Consider the following 6000-nt stretch of genomic DNA (forward strand, 5'->3'; position numbering starts at 1 on the left):
CGCATATTCTATGTATTATGGATGAAAGCCTAAGGGTAACCCCCCTTTGACCCCCAATTCAGTGACAGATCTTTTTTCACTGCTTAGAGCCTTTTTGTTTTATGAATCATTAACCCCAAAATGGCTAGAAGGCTGAAATACAGTCAATGTGTAGGAGGGACCCTCTTGCATAACAGTTACTTTGCATTAATTGTGTAAGTAATTCTGGTCTTTTGGTGGGAAAATTGTAATAGTCAGAGACCAGCAAGTGAGTATTAGAGCTAATATCTCCAACTCCACTCCAATCATCAGACATAACAATCTAAATAGCCTTAAATTTTAAAAATAAATAAATAAATAAATAATCTAAATAGCCTTGGTATTGTATTGGAGATCTGTTTGGAATTAGAGAGCTATGGGCTTAGGTTATTTCCTAAAAATTTGTCCCACAAAATGCAAAATTAGATCCTCAAATGTATTTGGTGACCCTCATATGATAAAGGCTCAAAATTCTCCAGTTATAACCTTATATCAGAACTCCTGGAGTCTTTCCAAAATGTCCATAGGATCCAAAATAAGACATGCCTTAGATTTAGGCCAACATAAACATTCACATCTAACATTATATCATCAGCTACAAGCATAAAAGATTTATTTGCCTTGTTTGATAATTTTCTGATTGTTGAATTTGTTGTATTTTAATGCATGTATTTTTTCTTACTTGAAGCTCCTGTTCCTTCTCAAAGAAAAGTAAAAACTAAAACTATTTCTGAACCTACACTGCTGTTATGGCATCTTCAGATCTGTAAATAAATCCTCATTTGTACATTCTGTTGGTGGCTTCTCTCTCTCTTTCTCTCTTAATTATTGGAAACTTGAAAATGAATCAGCAACAATGACTGCTGCACTTAAGGAAATGTATGATCTCCTTCATAATTTATGAATTAGCTCCTAAAGGAACTTAAGTGCTTAACTCCCAATTTGTGATGAAAATATGAGTAACAGCAGGTCTCAGTTTACATCTGATTCAACTTGCTCGTTTTATCTAAATCTGATGTCTAGATTTAGTTCTCATTATATTTTCATTTCACCTGCAGTTTAATCCCTAAATGTGGAATTGCAATCAAATATTTGTGTTTACCCCAAATGCCTTCTTTCTAGTTCTGAGATAATCCATAGCATGGTGTCTTTGATATTCTCAGAACACACAACTGTTCTACCTGATGGAAAATATCATTAGACATAGGAGTTATTTTGCAAGATATTATGAGGGAGACAAGGAAAGGGAGAAGAGGGCAGTCACGTAGACAGGCATTTGTTAAACTGATATATTAATAATCAACTAAGTATTGTCAAACTTTTTTAAAGGTCACTGTATTCATTTCTTTCTTAAAAAGAAAGAAAGAAAATGAAGTCGCTCATTTGTGCCTGACTTTTTGTGACCCCATGAACTGTAGCCTGCCAGACTCCTCTGTCCATGGGATTTTCCAGGAAAGCATACTGGAATGAGTGCCATTTCCTTCTCCAGGGTATCTTTCCAACCAAGGGATTAAACCCAGGTCTCCCGAATTACAGGCAGATTCTTTACCAGTTGAGCCACCAGGGAAACCCTATTTATTTCTTATCCCCACACCAAATCTAAGCTTCCCTGTATGGCTTTCCAATTTTGGCATTATCCTTTTTAATCTAAGCTTCCCTGGTGGCTCAGATGGTAAAGTGTCTGCCTGCAATGCAGGAGACCAGGGTTCAATCCCTGGGCAACCCACTCCAGTACTCTTACATGGAAAATCCCATGGATGGAGGAACCTGGTAGGCTACAGTCCATGGGGTCGCGAAGAGTCAGACACGACTGAGTGACTTCACTTTTCTTTCTTTTTTATCTAATCATATCTTCCACTTCCCACCAATACAAAGCATCTACACCCTTGGCTCCCACACAAGCTCTGCTCACACCCACCTCTTGAACTGTGTGACCTGGCCATCTGGAATATATGTGCATAATTGCAAAGAACATTGTAGGAGCTGGTGAGCCTGGATTTTATTTCTTTCTTCCTAATAAACTGGGTGACCTTAGTTATGCTCCTTAACCCCTCTGAGTGCTAGTTTGTTCATTTATAAAATGAGAGTGTTAGCTTGATATGGTTAGATTATATCACTCCCTAGATCATTCTTTACACCTATCTTACAACCAAAGTATGCTTTTAATTCTATAGTTCTTATCATCATTTGATATAATATTTGCTATTGTTCAGTCACTAAGTTGTGTCCAACTCTTTGTGACCCCTTGGACTGCAGCAAGCCAGGCTTGCTTTATTATCTCCTGGAGTTTGCTCAAACTCATGTCCGTTGAGTCAGTGATGCTATCTAACCATCTCATCCTCTGCCACCCCCTTCTTCTCCTGCCTTCAACCTTTCCCAGCATCAGGGTCTTTTCCAGTGAGTCAGTTCTTCACATCAGGTGGCCAAAGTATTGGAGCTTCAGCTTCAGCCTCAGTCCTTCCAACGTATATGCAGGGTTGATTTACTTTAGGATTAACTGGTTTGATCTCCTCGCTGTCCAAGGGATATAATATGCATTTTACTTATTTATTTTTCCTTACATACCTCTATTAGAATGAAATCTCTGTGTGGGCAAAGTTTTTTCACGTCTTTCCCACTGCTGTATTCCCAGCACTTAGAGAAGTTCAATGCATTGTAGCCACTAAATAAATCTTTGTTGATTGAGTTAATGCATTAAAGAATCATATATATTATTCTTCCTTAAATATGCTCTGCAAATAAGAGCTCCTCCATCAGATTCTGCTGACTACTCCAAACCCAAATCTCCCTTCCATGCACTTCTAACACAATTATAGTTAGGGCTATAGAGTTTGGCATTTAAGAATGCTCTGAATATTCCAGATATATCAGCATCAACTATTAAATAGAGAATATACATTTCTTAGAGCCAAGGGCTATGCCTATACATACATTTGCTAGGTATTTGACTGATTGAATTTATGGATAAGTATCTGCCTTGGATTAGGAAAATAACTCAGATTTTAGTCATCTGCACCTCTTATCTTCTAATCTCTAAATCTATTTTCTAAACAGACCTCATGGGGGTGATGATAGCACCCAAGATGCATCTCTGCAAGCAGCAAAGGAGAAGAGCAGTCAACATTTTCCTGTGCCAGTCACTGTCCATGAAAGCATGTAATAGTCTCTGCAGGTAATAGACTAAAGGGGGCAGAGTTTTGTGGGGAGAATCAGAATAAAAATACCTGGATGGATCTCTCAAAAAGGAGAAAGAAGTAGTAGAGGACTTGAATTCAAATTTTAGAGATTGAACAGAATTAGAATTTCTAGAGGTAAAATATAAAATAGAATTCAGAGATTAAAAAAAGCATCTTAGACATTGTCTCTTACCCTACATTTGTCTGAGAAAATTGAGGATAACTGAACTGAAGTGGCTTGCATAAATGTACACACATTATTAGTGAAAGTACAATGCAACATTGCTCATCAAAATCCGATCTGGTAAATTGAACATTTGATTTATAGCTATGATCAAAATGCTTTCTAGAGTATACCGGCAAAAATATTTACAGTATATTGGAACATCTTACTTCTAAGTACAGTGTAGTTTAACTAATTGAGTCTCCCTTTGATATTTCAGGAACATACATATTACTGAGCACCAACTCTAACTGTAGCATATTAAAGATGTGAAAATTACAGGAGCAAGAACTTGCTAGGCTCTGAAAATGGATTTGGGGATACTGGTTTTTATAACAAATTGTTTTCTTTGAATTTACTTTTTTCTCCTAAAAATCAAATGCTAGAAAAAAAAAATTGAAAAACCACTAAATTAGAAGGCCAAATTAGATCATTTCTAGTTCTCATTTTATAATCACCAGACAGGGTTGGTTTTTTTTTTAATATTAATTAACCATATCATTGCAGAAACTCTGATTTTGCCTTTATGAAGAGGTGTTAGTAAGTAAATCCTTATTGACTATGCTTCTATTTCCAACACAGAATCATAGAACCTTGGATTTGGAAGATAATTTCAAGAACACCTTGCCCTATCCCCAAGAAGTAATGGAGATCCAAAGAGGCTGAGTGACAAACCCAAAGCTATACAACCAGTTAGTGGTAGGACCTCTTACAAAATCCTGGTGTTAACTTCAGGACTGTAACCAAAGGCATTCTAGTTGCTAGCGGATGCAACTTCCCACATGCTCCAGTATCTCTCCATTGCTATAAATCCAGAACCACACACATAACATCCCTGTGATTCCACAGACCTATTGTTGAGAATATCCTCCTTAAGTGCTGAACATTGCCCCATTGGCCCTAGAATGGTTGCCAAGTGAGGGCTCCTAAAGTTGTGCCAAGTCCCCCATCCTTTCTGTTAAGTGACCCACAGCATGGAAGCCACACCTGAAAAAGCTGATTCTGTGCCCTAATCCAATTTCTGACTTGATTCCTTACTAAGGAATTCTGATCAATCCTGTCTGGATTTTGCTTTAAACACTCATATTTTCTGAGCATTCATAACATATAACACTCACTGTAAAGACCAAGGGAACTATGGTTTCTGAGTGAATGGATGCAGTTTTTGCTACGCTGGTAAACTCTCTCAAATTTGGTCTGGGAAGCATACATTTAACATCCCAGGTTAAAATTTACTTTACTTGTTAAGTGTATTTATCAATGGAACAATTTTATTTTGTTTGTTTAATTGAGTAACATCACAAGTGCAGAAGACAAATAAATTAGTTGGGTTGGAGGTGGGGAAAGTGTCTACACCTATTTTAGGAAACCAATAGCAACATCTCAAAATGCAAACAGTTATAGCACTTAGAATGCCCCAGGCACTCTTCTAAGAGCTTTACCCTGTCAACTCATTTAATCTTCAGAAAAACTCTGAAGAGATAGCTGTTAATATTATCCCGTTGTATAGAAAAGAAACTCAGCACAGATACAGTAAGTAATTAGCCCATTGTTACTCAGCTAGTAAGTGGCAAGGCCAGAGTACATGTAAATCCATGGCTGATTCATGTCAATGTATAACAAAAACTACTGTAATGATGTAAAGTAATTAGCCTCCAACTAATAAAAATTAAAAAAAAAAAAAAAAGGCCAGGATTATGAACTCAGCAATTCATGTTTCACCACTATGTTATACCTAACACAGGAAACTTGAGAAAGGAAATTAAAACAACCTTTTAACCTCCATTTTCTAAGCATTTCAGGTTAAATTATTTAGGTATCTGAGATAATTATTTGGACAACTGACCCAAGAGCTAGAGACAATACCATGCAAATCATCTGATCATTTTTATCATAATTCAGTTTACATTTTCACAATTTTACAAAATATAGTCAAATGTATGAGAACATTTCTATACTTCTTGACCTTGATAAATAAAATATGTCACTAGCTGCCTACTATGTGTAAGGCTTTAGTGCAATAACCATGAATTAATCACAGTTCTTCTCAAGATGCTTACTATCTTCTTGGGGGAGATAGTATTTGAACATAGAAAAATGCAACAACATGGGCAATACATGGTATGTATCAAATTGGGAGGCTGATGGCAAGTGCAAAAAAAAAAAAAAAATCCCTCTAGAAATAATTTGAAAATTCAGCATTTTAAACACTAAAGAATATAAAAGCCTTCTGGACTAACTCAAAGTTAGAAAATTGTGAGGACTTCTCTGGTGGTCCAGTGGTTAAGAATCCACCAGCCAGTGCAGGAGACATGGGTTCGAGCCCTAGTCTGGGAAGATTCAACATGCCACAGAGCAACTGAGCCTGCATGCTGCAACTGCTGAGCCCACATGTCCTAGAGCCCGTGCTCCACAGCAAAAGAAACCACAGCGATGAGAAGCCCAAGCACTGCTTACTGCAACTGGAGAAAGCCTGCTCGCAGCAACAAAGTACAGCCAAGTTTTTAAAATTAATTAATTTTTAAAAAAGAAAATTGTGAAAAACTTTTTATTTTCTATTATAATTTGTGATGCTATTGCTTT

At 36.8% G+C, this 6000-nt stretch overlaps 1 long non-coding RNA gene across 1 annotated transcript in view; it reads left to right on the top strand.

Annotated features, from left to right (window-relative positions):
• Positions 1 to 5000, top strand: part of LOC110128721 (uncharacterized) — a 28885-nt gene extending 23885 nt beyond the window's left edge. The window contains exons 2-3 of the long non-coding RNA XR_002311260.2: positions 3073 to 3190; positions 4000 to 5000. This is a non-coding gene — a long non-coding RNA (uncharacterized lncRNA). The remainder of the gene's footprint in view (positions 1 to 3072; positions 3191 to 3999) is intronic.
• The last annotated feature ends 1000 nt before the right edge of the window (positions 5001 to 6000 follow it).

The sequence above is a fragment of the Odocoileus virginianus genome, chromosome 14, assembly GCF_023699985.2.
Source record: "Odocoileus virginianus isolate 20LAN1187 ecotype Illinois chromosome 14, Ovbor_1.2, whole genome shotgun sequence".
Lineage (NCBI taxonomy): Eukaryota > Metazoa > Chordata > Mammalia > Artiodactyla > Cervidae > Odocoileus > Odocoileus virginianus.